This window comes from Ptiloglossa arizonensis, chromosome 8 (genome assembly GCF_051014685.1).
Source record: "Ptiloglossa arizonensis isolate GNS036 chromosome 8, iyPtiAriz1_principal, whole genome shotgun sequence".
Lineage (NCBI taxonomy): Eukaryota > Metazoa > Arthropoda > Insecta > Hymenoptera > Colletidae > Ptiloglossa > Ptiloglossa arizonensis.
The window spans coordinates 17,590,267-17,609,409 of NC_135055.1; the positions used below are offsets into that span (position 1 = coordinate 17,590,267).

Sequence of the window (19,143 nt, forward strand, 5' to 3'; positions counted from 1 at the left end):
AAATTTTGTTAGGAATTTAATTTTACTACGGGAGGTGAACTACTTAAAAATTTATTTTTGCGTTTAGAAAGAAATGGTTTCTTCGAAGTTACGATAAAATTCTTTAATCGATCGTACATATTACAAGCGATGAAATAGTTCTGGGTTACAGTGTTGTTCGAAACACATTTAACGTGAAAGTTTTAAGAGGCTATAAACCCAATATCGTCGAGTCTGATATTGCAAGTGCCGTAACAGTAAAAAAACCTTTAAACAAATGAGTCTGGCATCTCGAGGCACTTCCCTGCCAAGTACCTTCAATTATTATCCCCCTTGAATTTTCTCAAGTTCAAACGTCCGTCATTCTTGTAAAAATTAATACTTGAAAAATCAGTTACAACAAAGAATAGATAATATACTATACCTTAAATACATATTCCTTTGTCCTACTTCGGACAATTTCTGCAGACACTTGGACACTACTATTTGTTAATATTCTCCATCAAAAATTTTAGTAAAACATATTTAAACACCTACCAAGATATATAATAAATACTCTTAATTGACTACTGTCGTCATTTTCTAATATTATCCAAGAAAATTTTAACTCACCATTCTCGAAACTTGTATCTTCAAACGACCTAATTTACACGGAGATATATTCGACACTTTCCCATAAAAAAATTCCGAAAAACCTACTTGCTACGTATCGAAGTGCATATGCCCCTTAACTCGAGTATCGCCGCCATTTTATCGTTCGCAGAAGGAACGAAGATGGCGAAAGGGCAGAGGTAGTGATAGTTCTGTCGCAGGCTGGGGCCACTTTATCGGGGCACGTTGGTTCCCGAGCGCGCCGATATTACCGCGTAAACATCGTTACGATCGGTCCCTTCCCCCTCTCGTCTATACTGTACGGCACATAATTTAATTCGGCCAGTTTGCGGAGATCCTAGCCGGCACGGTGAGATTACACCGAAAGCTCGAGGATCTCTTCGAGAATTGTTGGCAAATAATTCCTTTCAGCCCCTCCCGACGCGCAATGGTCGACGGGATTAATATGAAGTTTAATCAAACCGATTGTAAATCTCGCGGAGCCACGAACTCGTGCGGCTCGACTCTATGAAAATTCATTTTCGCACCTATCCTCGGCCCGCTAAATTGTTAATTAAATCGAGCAGGCCAAGTTTTATCGTTCCGCCTCTGCACGGCCCGAATTACTCGGGCTACCTTCCCCACCCTCCGACCTTCTAACCCCCCTCCGTCGCTCCGTGGCGATTTGCATTTAATTTCTCGTCGAGTGTGAAATTTACAAGAGTTATCCCGACGCTTTTGTTTGCTCCTTTCGTGTTCTACGGCCGCGACTCGCAATCAGGCATTACGCTTTGTAATTATGTTTATAAATCGATTTCATCGAGGCCGGGGACGCTTTGTAATTACGTTCGGTTACCGCGGCTTTCGTTTGTTTCGGCAACAACGAGACGCGGATATTTACGCGCGACAAATTTGCAACGCGACACCGCAAACTGGGCGTATATTGTTTTTTTTCGTTTCTTTTTTTTTTCGAGCTTTCCGCCCTGGTAACGATTCCAACCGTGCATTGACCGTTCCCCGAACGCGGAATCGCGCGCATCTCTGGCGGATGTGCATCTGGTTTTTGCAAAATGGAACGAACATCGCGAAAAACCGATTTTCGGGGGGAAATACGACGAACGATGACGATAAGTGTGTTTGGAAAATGCAGAGTGGCGGATTTCGCGAAGAAACGGTGCGTTAAACTTCCTAAAATGGTTTCAAACTGTGTCAAACTTCTTTCTTCTTTCATCTTCTCTCTTCGCAAAATAAAATTCCAGGACAATGAACGTATACGTATTTTAAAAGCATTCAAGAGTAGAGTTCTCCAACAAAGGAGGTATGAAACTTCCCCAAACGGTTTCAAACCGTGTCAAACAATTCTCAAACATCGACAAACGTGGTTATACTACTTACTAACGATTGCTCTCCTCCCTCGTATACTTTCTCGGAATAGAACCGACGCACAATCTCCTGGAATTTCGATTCCCTTCGAAACGAACCGATTCCTCCGCGAAGAGTGTGAGACCTTGAACCGAATCCAACCAGGTTGCGCCAATCTCCAAACTCGGTCGAACGATGGGACAGCCGACCGACTGCCTCCTCGTCTGTAAATCTTCCGGGACCACCCACGAAATTTCACGATGTTACGCTGGTTAACGATCCTCGAGTTTGCATTTTGACTCCAAATGGTCCGAGTAAGTTTCGCAAACCGCTTCGGTACACACAGCTTTCTACGGCCAAGTAGTAACAGAAAAGTATCCCTCCGCGGAAACTTTTAACCGCGGTCCACGAATTTTCCACCACCGCACCGCCCACGGAACTATTTACTGCTTCAAACTCTCGGTGATGCGCCGTCATCTCGCCAAATTTCCCAACGAAACGAAATTCTCCGGGAAAAAACGAACCGAACAGTCACCGATCCGTGGACGGGAAATATTAAACTTTCGACCGATAATTAATCGTACCCAGGTTGAAATTCCTCCCCGTTGGACGAGGATGAATCGAAATGGTAGTTTCTCTGTGTTTGAAACGCGGGGACCAGACAGGCCATTTTTTTTTTTTCTTCTCTCCGACGCATTTTCTCTCGGCACCCTTTGCGGTTCTTTCATCTCACCGACACTCGGAAATGGAACTCTGCCAAATATAAGAATCCGAGCTTTCTTTGACCGCGTGCTAGCGAACCGTCCTTTGTAAAGTCGCTGGGAATATTCAACACGGTCCCCTTGGCTCCGTTTTTCGTCGTTGCACGCGTAGTTATGGGAACGATGCAATTTTCTCGCGTTAGAGGGGTGAACGTCCTCGAGCCCGATTTGCATTGTTTGCCGAGCCCCACGGATTCTCGTTGCAAGGATCGGGGAATCGATGGTGGCATAATTCGGTCGCCGTTTAAATAATAACTCGGGAGACCTAATTCCGCGTTACGTTGTCCCAGCTTCGCGGAGAAGTTGTCCTATTCTAAATCCGATTCGATTAAAGTTTTAAACCCGGGAGCTGGAAAACTGCATCCAAGTTGGCTAAAATCGAGATCGGGGATGTAAAATTCAACGGTTGGGTATAGCGATTCCGAGCATTTTGATTCTTTTTCGGTAATTTATTGATTCAATCCGACGGATAATAATTCCGGAGACCCGATGCCCCGTAGAGAAATTCTTCCATTTTAAGTCTTACTCGATTAAAGTTTGAAATCCGTGTGCCGGGGAACTGCGTCCAACTCTGAAAGAGGATCGAGGATGTGGAACTGATTGGTTAAGTATAGCAATTCCGAGCGTTTCGGTTCTGTTCGGTAACGTGTTAATTTAATTAACACTTCGGAGACTCCTTGTTCTATTTTAAGTCTTGCTCGATGAAAGTTTTAAACCCCGAAAGACGAAAGCTGCGTTCAATTCTGGCGAAGGAAGATTAACGGTATCGAATTTGATAATTATAAAAATTCCAAGTGCTCGAATACTCTTATTATATAACACGGTAATTCGATCCAAAAAATAATGACTCGAGAACCTCGGCTCCCCGTTCGAAGCGATACTCTAGACCCTATTTTACGAAAATTGTATCAATTGTTCCTCCTGAAAGGTACTCCTGAATAATTCTCAAGGAATAATAATCTCGAGTAACGGTCCAATTCCCGTGGATCGAGTTTAAATTAAAAAAATTCGCCCACGTTTATCGGTACCGGTTACACAAACCTTTACCCGATCGATTGAAAACATTGTTCACTATCTTTCGGGAGGTACGTTCAATTTGCGTTTTCCGATTCGATAAACCCGATATTCGTTTAATCGAAATGTTAAGAAGGGGCGGGCTATCCGTGTCACTAAAGGCTTTTACGATTATTTTCCAACAACGGCGAAATTATACAGCGCAAACAGTTTCCCCGGTATAAATAATTGTTCGAAGTTCCACCGTTCGCGTGATGTGGGGCTCCTGCGAACGAAAGGTATTAATAATGTGCAAATGAGGACGCGTTTGCGGTACGCTTTCCGATCGTGGGTTTTATTACGAATGAAAATCACCGAGCACGGCTGCCAGTGTGGAATCGGTTAGTTTCTCCCTGTCGCGAAAATAATTATACCACGGTTTCGTGGGAGACCGGCTCGTGAAATTCCTCGAGCCACGGAACGTTTTAAATTGCAAAATTATCAAGGCGGGGCACAGGTTAGCGAACCGATGGCTGGACGAAAAACGTCTCGGTGGAGTTGTTCGACGTTTCTTTGCTTTAAATATTAAGATGGAAACTCTCGAGGAGAACTCGATGCGGAGAACCAACGGAATTTTCCAGGCGCTAAGACGCCAGGCGTGTTCACGCGAAGTTAATCGCGAACGTCGCGCCACGCCGCGGCGAAGAAATGAAATTTACGCGTTATTGGCAAACAGGAAGCCTCGGTTAAAGTGACGAGGAATAGACGACGTCGAGAGAAACGAAGACTACGGAAGTCCATTAGCTCCCGTCCAACGTGGGGGGGACAAAGTTATACGCTGCCGTGAATTTTTCCTTTTTTTTTCTTCTTTTTCTTTTTTCTTCTTTTCTCTGCTCGATGAAAAGCAGCCACTGTCACGGGAAAACGACGCGTAAAGGCCGGCGAAACTTATGCAAATTCGCAATTTCATTCATACGTAATGTTTTCGTCTATCCCCCATGCGCGGATTATACCGTCCTCTCACGGTTTCCAACCTCCCTCCCTATTTTTCGGGGGATGCAAATCAGTCCCCGGGGATAATTTAAGAATTTCCTTCCCACCGAGTTCGACTATATTTCGTGCTATCGTTCGCGTTCATCCTCGAAAACATGCTCAACCGGCTACCTCCATTTTTCTAGCGTCTACTCGTTCCGCAGGGATGGCCTCGGTTATTGATACAATTTTTTTTCTTTTTTTTTTCCCTCGTGTTCCAGGTCCGGAATCATCCCCATCGTCGTTACTCTTCGTGTTCCTTCAACTCGGTACAAGAAAAAATTTCTATCCCTCGCTTATTGATAATTGGCACGATTTTTTTTTAACATCGTAGGGGTATTCCTATGGGGAATTTTCTTTGGTATTGAATATTTTTTACAATTTTGAACAATCTTGAAACTTTAACCGTTTGATCTTCTTCAGAGGTGGTTGAATTTGTATTGTTCGAATAATTGCAATTTTAAACAATTGTCACGTGAAATAACAAATTTCGAAAGGATTTGAATTTACAGATCATTGGCAAAAGGATAAATTTTTGTGTCAGAATGGTAGTCGTATAAAATCGATAAGTTTTTTTCAATTCTTCGGGTGGCAAACAAAAACTATCGTAGATATTGACAGAATTTTGGTTTATGGGAGAACATTTATTAAGGACACTATTTTCTTTTTCGTCGAAAAGTGTACGGGTGGAATCGATAAATAAATTCCTCGACGAGTGTTTCCAAACGCGGGAAGATTTTTCGTCCGTGTAACGTTTTTCTACTTTTTCACGGTTCAAAGGATTACCAAAGCTTCCAGTTTAGTCGCTTTGGGGAGATACAACAGATCATGGAATACTGGATCGCGTCTCGTGTTTACATTGCACAGGTGCTCGTTCGGTGTGTAACATTCCCAGGGCCAATCACTGCCACGAACTGGAAGTGGGAACGGGGTAACAATTTTACAAAGAAACGAGGGGAACCACTTTAAATCGCCTAAGTGAAAATAGCGTGCATCGAACGCTGGAGATAAGCGATGAATTATGAACGCCTCGCTGGGAACGCGGCTGGCGAGATGGAGTCGTCGTAACTTTAGAAATGTTTACTCTTTTTTGATACTTTTTCTTTTCAAGAAAATATATAAAAAAAAAATAGGTGTAAGTAATCAAACGGATTTACAGCGTAAATATTTCGTAGTGGATGCTCTCAATTCTGATTTCTTCGAATCATCGAAATGTATCGATGCTTTGTTAATTGTGCGTGACCTTCAATGACCTTAGACCCTATGGACTTCCATTGAAAAACGAGACGAGAATCTTAAGTCCACGAGAGCTCTCGTAAACTTGAAAAATAAAACCAGAGCTCTAAAATTGTTATTTGAATATAACAAAAATAGCTTCCGTAAATAGTCTAACGAGGTACAATTGTTCTAAAATTAATCCTAGGGACAAGTGTTTAATGCTAGAAATATTTTTTCTACATACAAAGTGTATTTACTTTACCTCACTACAATCTACCAAAGAACCAAAGGTGTCAAAAAATATCTTTAACAAAATTATTTCATACAGCAAAGGACGATACAAGGTATAAATAATTTGTCTACCCCTCTCCAGGCTGAACGCACTCGAAAACAATTCTCTCAACCCCATAATATACCCTGCCCAAATCCCCCCCAAGTATCGAACAATTCCACAATTACCCTACATGTCGCAATCATTTCTTCGACGTTGCTACGAGCCTCGTGGAACACTATTCCATCGACCATTCTTCCTCTGGAGGGTATTCCGAAGTACAAGTGAAACGAATTCGTCGCAAAGCAATCGGAAACGTGCTTTTTCCCAATGCGACCATCCTTTCGTTTCAATGGCCACCGCGTATCCACTTGGCAATCGTCGAACATCCCCCCCAAGAAGAGTAAAGCTGGGTGGGAGTAAAATAATGATATATTATTACACGAGAGGGGAGCGGAGAACGTATCGGGGCTACTTTGCAAAAATATGGTATGTTTATTACCGCGATAAATAAACCGTCGTTGCCATTCATGGCGAGCGTGTTGCGGTCGTAACGTAAATATCCTTTAATGCGTGCAATTGTGCAATTCCGGCGGGCACTCTGGCAGCCCTCGTTTTAAAATGCCATTTGCATTAACCGGGACGCGTAAAACAAATAGTTTTTGGCCCGACACTTTTGTAATATCGGCGTCGTTTGACCTTAATACGGTGAACGCAAGTTTGTAATAACATTCGATGGTGGCACTCGATACAGAAATGGCCTCTGTGGATCCCGGTTCCCTTGGAAGTATCTGTCAAACTCGCGTAATCGGTACACAACGCTGTGTAAAACACAAACGGAGAGGGAACCGTTAACACGAATGTTGTACCCTGACCCAGATGTGGACCAGAACGAGTTTCATCGAGGAGTCCCTGACCCATATTGAGCGTCAGTTTTGCCCTCTGACGTTCACAAGGTATCGAGACTTTCGCGACTGCAACATCGATCCGTGAACCACGGACTATGATAGTCTGCCTCCATTCTTGGTACGTAGTGGTACCGAAATGTTTGAACTTGGAATAACCGGACTAGTCTAGGAATACTCTGGACTGTTCCAATCAATGGTTGCGAGGATCTCTTGGGACACTTTGCTGCTATTGTTTAACACAGTTCCATCAAGGCTCGTAGTTCGAGGAACACTGAGCCACGGATACGGAGGGTTTAACACCTACAATCCCATTGATCCGAAGATCACGAACTATGATAGTGTATCTCATCTGGTGTCGAACACTACCAGGGGAATTTACTTTAGAACAAGACCTGCTTCGTTTGCAGTGCAAAATTGACTCTTTGGGTGATCTTTACTGCTAGAGTCATCGGTCTGGTAGCTTACGTCTATCGTCTGGGTGATCAGGAGACCACGAACGAAAGTATCTAACCTTCGGTATCCATCATTTCCAGGTGGTTTGACTTGGAGTAACTTGTCTCCTTATTCGAATCGTCGAAGATGGTGAGACTTGGAGTTTCTAACAATTGCTAAGTTTACTTTTGGGTCATGTTTGCTGCCAGAATAATAGATCTGGAGGTTTAGCACCTCGTTGACTAGGAGATCACGAATGAAAGTGTCTAATCTTCCAATTATTCATCATTTCTGGAGGATTAGACTTCGAAGGACTAGACCTCTCATTGGAATCATCAAGGACAAAGGATCAGAGGATCCTAGACTCTCTAACAGTTGCAAGGATACTTATTTTTGGGTTATCTTTGCTACCAGAGTTCAACCCAATTCCACCGGCATTTGGAAATCGCATAAAACAGTCTCAAAGTTTAAATCTATTAGTCTTGTTAGGGCACGTGTGTCGTATAATCCTTCGAGTACCTCTGGAAATGTTAATTTATTGCCCGAGCAGCATTACCCGAATGACATCGTTCCCTATCCGTGTTGTATCCAGTTACGTACCATGGGAATACAATTTATGAGGTTCGTTGAACGAAGATTTTTATCGAATCTATCGGAGAGTACGTCAAGAAGAGAAACAATTGGAAAAAAATTCGTTCGCGCATAAATTACACCGGTGAAAAATTTATAATACGAGTTTGCGTTGGTTTCTCGTCATTGAATAAATGGAATATTCGAAAGGTGGATTTAACGTCTTTGAACGCAACCTGGACATTTTTAGAGTAATAATATTCAATTTGCATAGAATAATATAATTTCACATGGTCCGTTTATCCCTATCACTTTATCTACACAGTTAGTCAAGATATAAAATTTTTATACTAATTTCTTAAAATTTGCACTACCTGTGCAAATGATTTATTTGTTCGATCAGAACCTACTACTTGTAAAAATTTAATACAAAGAATCAAAATTCTTTTCGCCAGTAATACTAAAATTTTCGCAAATTTACACTACACAATAATAATCATATACCAATTCTAAAGATCTCCAATGTACCTTCGAAATCATAAAATGTACCATTCGTTCGAAATTGTTGTTAAAATATAATAAATACATCGATCAATAAATAGTCTAAATATTGTAAGTGTTGAAAAAGAATTGGAAGCAACGTTTCCCGCGCGATCACGGTCCAAGGATTCTTCCAGCTCGAGTTTCGAAACGGTTCGATCGAAGCTGGTGTCGCACGGGATGTAGAGGGGAGATCTCCTCGAAAGTTCGTCGATAATCTCGCACAGTTCCGTTCTCTGTTTCCCCCATCGTTTATGCGAACGTCGCCTCTTGGCCAGGGCTGACCGGTGTAAATTTAATAAAGCCCCCAGCTCTTATCTAAATGACTCCGATTCGCGCGATATCCACGCGCAACGATAAATACGACGTTCAAGGGCTCAGACTCGTAGAGTTTGCTCGTTGGCTATCTCCGTCGACGATTTCGCTGCCGAGGTGAGGATTCTTCCGGCCGTAATCCGTCCAAAGAAGAATGCACCCGCCTTCGTTTCGCACAAAAGACCGACCGTCCCAGATTCCGTCCTCGATCCCTAGCACCGACTCGTGGAACTTCTCGGTTAACTTTGTCGCCACGGTAAAAACTGGTCTGATTGGATCTCGGTGTCGGGGAAATGGACAAAGGAGGGATGAAAAATTGAAATTCAGTTTGGCCCCAGCGATGAATTTAGATTGTCACCCGTCGACTTAGTAGAACGTCGGTTCGTCGTTGCGTCAGTTCGTTTTGATCGGTGAGACGCGTCCATCGTAATTTGGAAGTAAGAGAAGCACGGATGGACCGCTTAATCGATATACTTTTTTCTATAATCAGCGAAGGAACGAGAATTTTCTTTCGAGAATGACACGATTTTGGAGCGAAAGGAATTACGATCACCCAACAGAGAAATTTTGTTTCTTGACTTGTGGAAGAATGAACATTTTCTTTTATTACAGATGACGTGAGTTTTAATTTTATTACAGATGACCTAATCGAGATATTTTTTTCCATAATCAATGGAAGAGTGAAATTTCTTCTAACACTTACGAGAGTGTACAGGGTGGATCATTCGACCTACTAAGTTTTTTCCCAATGGAAATAAATTTTTGTTCGTCCATTGGTCACGTAAAAATATTGTACTCGTCAAATGGTAAGATTCTGTATTTTTGAGAATTCTCGTATCCTTCCATACCGTTCTTGCTTCTAGCTCGGTCGTATTAGTTCTTCAGTTACTTCTTCTCCCAACGCTCTTGGTTCTCCAGCTTCTTGAACTTCTATTAATTTCTTTCCGTGATTTCGTTTCTTTTCTTCGCTCGGTTCCCGTATCTCTGTCCAACGTTCCACCGTTATTTTCTTCTTTTCTGTTCTTTCGGTTCTTCCGGAGTGTTCCACGCGCCTCTATCTTTATTTCTCTCGCTCGCGTCGCCTCGAGTAATACGTTCAGGCACGGTGAAATTCATCCCTAGCATCCACCTCGTGTGTCAGTTGGAACAATTCTTTTCCCATAGTTCGTTTAAAAATTTCTAGTTTCACGAGTCAACTTCAGAGTCACTCCCCGTTCCGTATATATTCAAACGTACTACGTTACGATAACTGTACGCTGTACAGAAGATACTTAAATACAAAACTTTGATACTTACTTAAGGGAAAGGCACAATATGTCCCTCACGATTTTAACGTGGTTTTGCAAGATAGTTGAGTGTAGGATTCTGCCGGAATACCTTGAACTTTGGACCCAGCCACTCGATAACTTTCGAGATACAAGTAATTGAAGTTCAGCATACCTTGGATTACACGATGTGTATATTAACCTAGCACCGCGGTCGGTGTGTCGTAAATGTAAATTTGGGCAACCATTACACGAACTTTATCATACCGCGGTGAGAAATCCACGAAAACCAATGTTAAATACAAAATAATAACCCTCTTACGCAATCTTAAATAACATCTTAAGAGATATTCTTTCCTTAGTAAATTTTAAATAGTACCCACTGAACATTTGTGCAATTTCTTTCACAGTAACCACCACTTAACAAACCTGTATTCACATTATACTTTACCTAACTAGGTGCCTACATCCTGTACAATTTTAATCATTCATACATCTACAATTACCCAGTATCTGTACCAAATGTTTCACACGTTGCAACCAAGGGTCTCTGTTCTACCACTCTGCGAAATCTCATTGTAACAGTAGGGGAACGGGTCGTGACCCCCTAAATTTCGTTGGTATTTTCAAAATGCTCAATTTCGAGATGTTGTTAAGAACGTGACCCATCTACCTACGAGGTGCAAATTTCCTGCGATCTCTCCAAACAAAGACGAACTCCACGGATAATTAACAGTCGTGGATTTACACGGTCGGCGTTAACTCGGCGTAATTAGGGCGCGCCTGGCTACGTGTCGCGTGCCCCCGAGAATTAAGAATCGTCAACGAACGAGGGGAAACGTGTTTGGCAGCGAGACAAAGCGGGCACCGCGCCCTCTCCTTGCCCCAATCTTGAACGTTCCGCTGCCAACTCCGAAAGGACCTCTTATTGTGTCCGAAGTCGCTTCAGCCTCTCTTCCAGACCGCTCTCTCTCGACCTTCGAGGGACTCGCTGCATCGCGCCAGACCCTTGAACACGAAACCGGATTCCACCAGCCCTTCAACGCTCACGGAATAAACTTCGTTGCATTTTTCCACGGGCGTGTACCGACCCGTTCTTGGCCACCTCGCGAGGACGTCGCTCTTAAATTAATCCGCAACGTCTTCCTGGCAAGCGATTTAGGGCCGGTGCACACATCCGTTTCTCTGACGCGTGGTGGCTGCAATTACGGTTGAGGACCCCGCAAATTAGATGCAACCCTGGACACAAGGCACGAGCCAAAAAGGTTTCGAGACCGCTAAACAAGGAGTAGAACGTTAGACAACATTTGAAGATTATCCGTCGTTGGATGAGATTCTTTAACTTGTTTCATTTCGTTATCGATTTTAATTATCATCGAAAGTTTGATCGGTAAGGTTACGCACGAACTTCATTATTTCGTAGCTTATTTCTCATAGTTTGCATAGCTGTTTTTAGGGCGCTATATTTGTCCATCTTTTAGGTGTAGTATGCAGACATTGGATGCAGAGAATGTTAAACTTCTTGTATTCTAGCAGATAATCATTTTGTACATGTTTCTAGAAGTATTTTGAACAATAGAGGATTTAGAAGAAAATGTTTCAAGAGTGATCATATTTGTAAAATAGAGAATATAGTTAGTATAAGACTTGGAAGATTTTACTAGAATGTAAAATATAGTTCAATGATAAGAAAAAGTTGACCTCGATGTGACCTGTAGCTGGGCGGACATTGAATCATGGGTACCGAGGTTTAAGTCTTGACACCTATAACTCCATTGATCCGAAGACCACACTAGTATCTCTCCTATAATATTCGACAATAACAGATCAATTTAATTTCGATTAAATAGACCAGAGGATCCTAGGCTCTCTAGCAATTGCAAAGTTTACGCTCATCTTTGCTACCAGAGTCATAGACCAATAAGCTCGTGCCTATCACTTCATGGATCAGGAGATCACGAACGAAAAGCATTTACCCCCAAGTATCTACCACTACCAAGGAGTTTGATTTAGGGGATTAGAGAGCCATAGACTCTCTAGCAAAAATGTTTACCCTTGAGTCATCTTTCTTACCGGAGTCCTGGATCTAGAAGCTCATACCTCTCGGATCAATAATCAGAAGATCACGAACCAAAGTGTCTATCCTTCAGTATTCACCACTTCCAAGAGTATTTAACTTAGAATACTTAGTCCTCTCGTCGTATTCGAATTATCAAGAACAGTTACACAGAACCTTCAGTGCCACTCTCCAGGAGATTCGAGGATAATTTACTCTAGTATCTAGAGGTCTATCACCTCGTTCCTTGGTAGATCACAAACAAATGTATCCATCTACAACTATCCACCATTCAAAGGATTTAGTCCAGAACATGAACTATAACATGAGTATTCAAATCATCAATACTCCATGGAACATCGAGGACACTTACAGAGAACCTTTGATACTAGTCTCCAGCAGTTGTAAGGATGATTTACCTTAGTATCTAGACGTTCGTCATCTCGTTCCTCGGAAAATCGCAAACGAAAGTATCTATCCACCATTTCCAAGGCTTTCACATCAGAATACTTAAATCTCTCATCATCTTCGAATCATCAATATTCCAGGTAACAATCCTAAACTCTCCAGCAGTCTCCAGTATATAGACGTTCGTCACCTCGTTCCTCAGAAAATCGCAAACGAAAGTATCTACCCACCATTTCCAAAGCTTACAGATCAGAATACTTAAATCTCTCATCATCTTCGAATCAACAGTATTCCAAGAAACAATCCTGAACTCTCCAGCAGTCTCCAGTATCTAGACGTTCGTCATCTCGTTCCTAAGAAAATCGCGAACGAAAGTATCTATCCACCATTTCCAAGGCTTTGACATCAGAATACTTAAATCTCTCATCGTCTTCGAATCAACAGTATTCCAGGTAACAATCCTAAACTCTCCAGCAGTCTCCAGTATCTGTACCCTCGTATCGTCTCCGCTCTCAGAGCTGAACGCAATTCCATCGAGGACGAGACCGAGATCAGAAAAATCGGACGTGTGTACCAGGCCTTAAGGTCAACCCTGGCCAACTTGGCGGAACACCGCCGCATTTTTAAACGCTCGCTTAGGGCATTACCAGCCAACTAATTAGAAAGAGCCGAGACTTGCGCGCGAGCATCTAGAAAATGTCTCAGTCCGCGCGAGCTTAGCTACCTTCGTTAACTCGAACCGTTTTTACCTTTTGGGCCAGCCGGAGCGTCTTTTTCCACGCTCGATGAGAATTCTTGAAAAGCTGGCTTGTTACCTGGATTCCAAGGAGAAGGAGTCGCGAGAGGAGTTGGGCGGTCTTTGAATCTACCCGCGACTTTATCGTACGCGGATGAAATACTCCGCGGAGCGTGAGCACCGACTCAATGATCTCAATGGAAAAAAAGAAGTCATCGGGGTAAGGTTGAAGATCACGATCCTTTGTGCACGAAGGATTGCGATTGGGGTATAGGGACGTGGAATCGATCGAATCAATTTCCTATTGTGCGACGAGGAACACCGTGAAATGACACACAACGTTCACCAGTCTCGAGAGAATTCACTGTTGCGTGTTCTGGTCGCTGGAACTTTTGCAGAAAGTTTCTGGATACGAATCGCTGAGAAATCTTATTATTTCTGCAAATGGCGTAGAAAGCTTAACAAGTTCGTGCATCGCAGAGGTAGTGGTGTTACGACCTCGTTTCGTCCAGTCGGACGACGATTTCGACCTAAGTCGATTTACGACCTCGTTTGCACGTGAGTCGAATATTCTTGATTCTTTTTGTATTTTGGTCAGTTGTTCCTTTTTTTTTTTATTGTTTTCGTACCGTTTTTTGATGTGTCTGTGGATAGAATCTTTGTGTAATATGGATTGTGTCGCGGTGGAGAAACCGTGTTGAGAGAAACTTGGATATATTTGTGCTATAGGAGGGTTGTCTAAGTTTATTCAAGCGTGTTTTTACAACACGGTTTTCATTCATCACGGTTAAATAAACTTGGACAACCCTCGCACGACACGAATGTTTCCATCGCACGGTCCAGATTTAGCGTAACGCGATTTCGAGACAACAAGGAACGAATTAACCGTGTTATAGGAGAGTCGTGTGTACCGTGGTAACGAGATTCGTTTGTTAGGGTGCCTCGACTTTAACGCCGGTCTTTAAATAAATTTATAGCAGAGAAAAAGTATTCGTACGTGTTCTACGTTTTGTATTTCTCGTCCAAAACGATAAATATAATTCTTTTTTTTTATTTAGGAGATAAAGTTGAAGCCTTTCGGTGAGTAAACACGTTTTATTTGAAATTTATTTGGAATTCAACCGGACGCACGAAACCAAAAGAAAAGTTTTCCATCCCCACGGAATTGAATCACACCGTAATGATACTTGTTAATTGGTTCAACTAAAATTATATTTGAGCGTAACGATGAAACTTTAAATGTAATTATCCGAAGAACTATCGAGTGTCTGCCTCTACGATGTTACATTATCGTAAACAAAATTATCAAATCTACCGCTACGGAGTTTCGATTAAATTCGTGACTCGAAAGTTTCTCCTCGTCGGTTAATTATTTTCGCAAACTTTCAGTTATCTTTCTTTGGACATTTTGTGTTTGTATGAAGCGCACAATGCATACAAAATCTTTTGTCATCTTTCTTCGAACATGACCTAAACAAAACGCAAAAATTATAAAAAAGAATACAAAATCTTTCATTATCTTTCTTTGGACGTTACTCGGATGAAACGCAAAACGTACATTTTTATTGTCGTATATCGTACGCGCATTGCACAATATAATAAATATTATTCCCTGTCGTAAAGTTGAACAGTCACTCATCGAATAAGTCGTAAATCGACGAGTTTCCAAAGTCGTAAAGTAGAACGCTCGTGCATCGCGTAGATCGTAAGTCGACGATCGCGTCTCTACTTATGCCTTGAATATTTACAATTTCGTGAAAAATGGGGCACCGTTTCCGAAACGATGCAAAAAGCGCGTTTCATTCGATAAAAGTTCTCCCCGCCGTATACACTGGCTCGCAAAAGTATTCGTATACTCCTCGGAATGCACCTAACCCATAACTTTGATTTCGACGAAAGTTTGCGTGCACGTAAAGCACACTGGGCTGCATACGATACAATTTCTTCGTCGACAAAGAATATTCTCCAGGGTATGATACGAAGTCCCAAAAATTCAATATTTTTCATTCTTTTAAATACAATTTTCTAAGAATACTTTCGCTTTATCTCGTGCAATTGCAAAGCTATAAAAAAAGAAAGTAGTCTCGAGCTCTCTAATCGTACGATATCAATCGAAATAGTGCAAAAATTTTCTCATAAAAAATGTTCACTTCTTTGTACTCTCTCAAGTAGTAATTTACCTCTCGATATTCTTATGCTAAAAAGTGGCGAGAAAAGTTGATTAAGAAGATGAAACAACGTTGAAATCTTCGGTACTTGATTTCATCATTTCAAAAGATTGTTCTATAGACAAAAAAAAGTTACTTCGTATGTACACTATTCTTATCTGAGTGCACACAAATTTCCATTAAAATCAGATTTTTACAGATCAGAAAAATTTGTTTACAATACAGCGTAAGAATACACTCCTGATTATACATTTCGAGAGTTGGCTAGAATTTTGCAAAGGAGGGGGCAACTTGAATTCGCAATTCCACGAAGAGACGTTGCCCTTCGAGCTCCACTTCAAAGAGCAGAAAATTGCAAAGACAAGGAGAATTAATGAAATTGGAAAACTCCTGGCCGGTTCTTCCTCCACCTCGTTCCCCGGAAGTTCGCGAGACACGATCGTCCAATGTACTTTTTTTCCAGGACTCTCATCGGAGGAATATCCTTTGCTTTTCGGACGGGATGTCCTCTTGTTCCGCGTAATTACTTGACGTCCACGAGGAACAGAGTACGCGTGTAGCTTTCGACAAGCTGCTACATTCTCATCCCGAAGGAAAGAAAAACTTAAACGAAAAGTTTCGCGAAATGTATGGAAGGTGAAGTTCCCGTAAGAAGTATCGCTCCGTTTGTTAACGAAAAACACCGCTCAGCGATGCACTCCAACGTGGATGTTTCGTGAAAACTTTGCTTACCGTCTGTAAAATACCAAGATGCTTCGTAAAACGTGTCCTTGATATTTGTAGCGTTCTCGCGGCCGAAGAACATTTGCGATCTCACCGACAATGGCGGAGCGCAGAGCTGTGTTATTTTTCGTCGAAATTTCATTATCCGGCGATTTTTCCGACATTCCGTCCGTTTTCGTCGTCGAAAGTACGTAAAATACTATTACGGTCCCGCTACGGTGGCACTTTATTACTCTTTCGACCCACGAACCACCGAGCGGTGGGGGGATAAAATATTCCGGGCCACGCTTCGGCCTCGACGTTTGCTCGCGGGAGGCGACGAAACCACCGCGCTAAAAGTAACCGTGTGCGAGCGGGATCCTGGATCTCGGACAAAATCGCAACGAGTTGAAAAGTTTCGCGATCGTTTCTCAAACTGAAGTACTTTCCGCCAGCGGGGAAATTACGCGCGGAGAATTACGCGAGGAGACGCAGGGTCGAGAGCTACGAAACCTCGACTAATCGGGGAACGAAATTTTCCATAATTCTGTATATAGAAAGAGAAACAGAAAGAGAATATCGTTTCGAATTAGTATTAAAAAAAATACACGCGTGCGCGCACCTATATATTCGTCGTTTGAATTATTTCAGAATAGAGGATTTATCGCTCACGAATCCTCCGCGTTGGAAACTCTCGACTTACAACGAGAAACGAGAGACTACCCCTCGGGGGAGGGGGAATGTGAAACTTTTCCACCGTCCGAACGAATAACGTCAATTCGGAAAACCCTCGCGATATTTGGACAGCGAGAACGCTTCCGAAAATTTGTGGAAAATTGCCGAACGAATCAACCCCCTTTGCTCCAACCGTGCCCCCTCGTCTCGAGAAAGAGGTTAACATCCCGATGAAGAGTTTAAATTCTGCGAGAATTACATCTCCGGATTACTCGCCGTTACCGGGAGCTTCATTTCGTAATGGAAGCGTTCAATTATCGTTCCCTCTATTAAAAAGAAGCGCTGCTTTTGACCCCGAGAAATTTCCCTAATTTTCCTCGGGTATCCACCGTCTCGCGATGCGTAATAATTCACATCCGGTTTCAGTTCCGCGATGCCGGAAAGAATATTTCGAACAAATTCAACAGTATTTTCATTTCGGTCGGTTCTGATGTTTCGTTGAGAGCTCCTCCGCGCTATAAGCATCCGGGACGGGAATGTGACGTAAGGGCGTGTATTCTCTTCAGGGAAAAGAACATAACCGCGAACGAACTCGTTCTCGGCGTTATTATCTACCGGGGAGCTTATAGTGTGCTACGTAACAATTACAGAGTCCTGTTTATTTGAGATATCAAAGCAAATGGATATTACCAGCTCTTTGTAATTGGTGAAGCAACGAACAGAAGGAAAATGGTGTTCAGAGCTTTCGTAAACGTCCGAGGGTGTGTATTTCAACGTTTTGATTCTATTGTTTAAACGTTCTCTTTTGAAAAAAAGTGCTACCACGAGCGAGAGTACTTTCAACGTTACACTCTCCTAAGAAATTCGCAAAGTGTCTTTATCTCGATACGATGGAACTCAAAGAATCTGAAGTATTGAAAATAGGTTTAAAAAAGTGTCTTTAACGTGCAGTGGGACATAAATAATTTTTCCACCTCCTGGAATTACTATCTTTTAACATCTTACTGTAACTGTGTAAAAATTCGAGTTCTATTTATTCGAAATATCGAAGGGAATGAATTTCTGCAATTAACGAAGTAAAATTTCAATTTTACCGAAAGACCGTTAAACATTTGCAACAAATTCGTAGTTTCGTTTCGATTCGAACGTTTCGTTACGAGTTCCTTTGCGTCGAACGCATCGCAATCGTTCCACATCCGCGAGATAATAATATGATAATTTTAATCACTTTGCAGCTCGCCGGCGGTCGGGATATGTAACTTTTGAATTATTCAGAAACGAAACGATGATTTACGCGCGTCCATCAACGATTCGGTTGTACATTCGACGTCAACGTAAGCATTTGTAATAATTAACGGGCTCGGGTAAGTACGGTTGGAAGTTCGATAATTGCGACGGGCTGGCATTATCGATACGTAAGCCCCGCAATAAATATATTTACACTTAATCGACGCGTATTAACGTCCCCCACCCCCCACTCCACCCCCACCAGTGTCCCTTTGCCACTCCCTTTCTCCCCCTCCACCGTCTCACGCCGAAATGCTCATTCGACGCTTCCACGGTCGCGACTTACCGTGAGTTATAGCGATAACACGATTTGCGAGCTTCGAGCTGAAAAATCGTTCAATTAAAGCGACCTGATTTTCACTGTATTTATCGCGAGGCTTTTCTTCATTTTCTCTAGCTTCCGACCGCTACATAAATCCCCTCCAGATTCCCCTTCGATCGGTGCGGTCTTGCGTTTGAAATAACGTCGACGAATCGAAGAAACGACGATAAATCACGAGCCACGCTTTACCAAACCGCTTAGAAAACTGTTAATTAAGCGTCAATTAATTTCATGGTGGTTCTCCGTAACGAGGTTGGTTCCTCTTCCGGTTTCGTCGGTCGTAACCTCTCCTTCTCTCCCTCTCCTCGTACTCTGTTCGATGTTCGCGATTTAAATCGTCACGACGACGTTTCCAATTAAAAAGTATCGGATGCAACTTTCGATGAGGTATCGATTACGACGTCGGGTGGTAATTCTCGGCTCGGATAGTGAATGAGGGAAATTCGGGGCGAAAAACGAACGGAAAAACACGGACAGACGGGCAAGGAGGAGAACAAGTGGCGACGAAGGTATTCGATTTTTCCAGCTCGTCGTCGTCGTCGTCGTCCTCGT

General features: G+C 42.5%; 1 protein-coding gene across 4 annotated transcripts in view; it reads right to left on the reverse strand.

Annotated features, from left to right (window-relative positions):
* The window catches only part of LOC143149884 (glutamate receptor ionotropic, kainate 2), a 247,214-nt gene that overhangs the window by 187,039 nt on the left and 41,032 nt on the right, over positions 1–19,143 (reverse strand). The window lies entirely within an intron of this gene.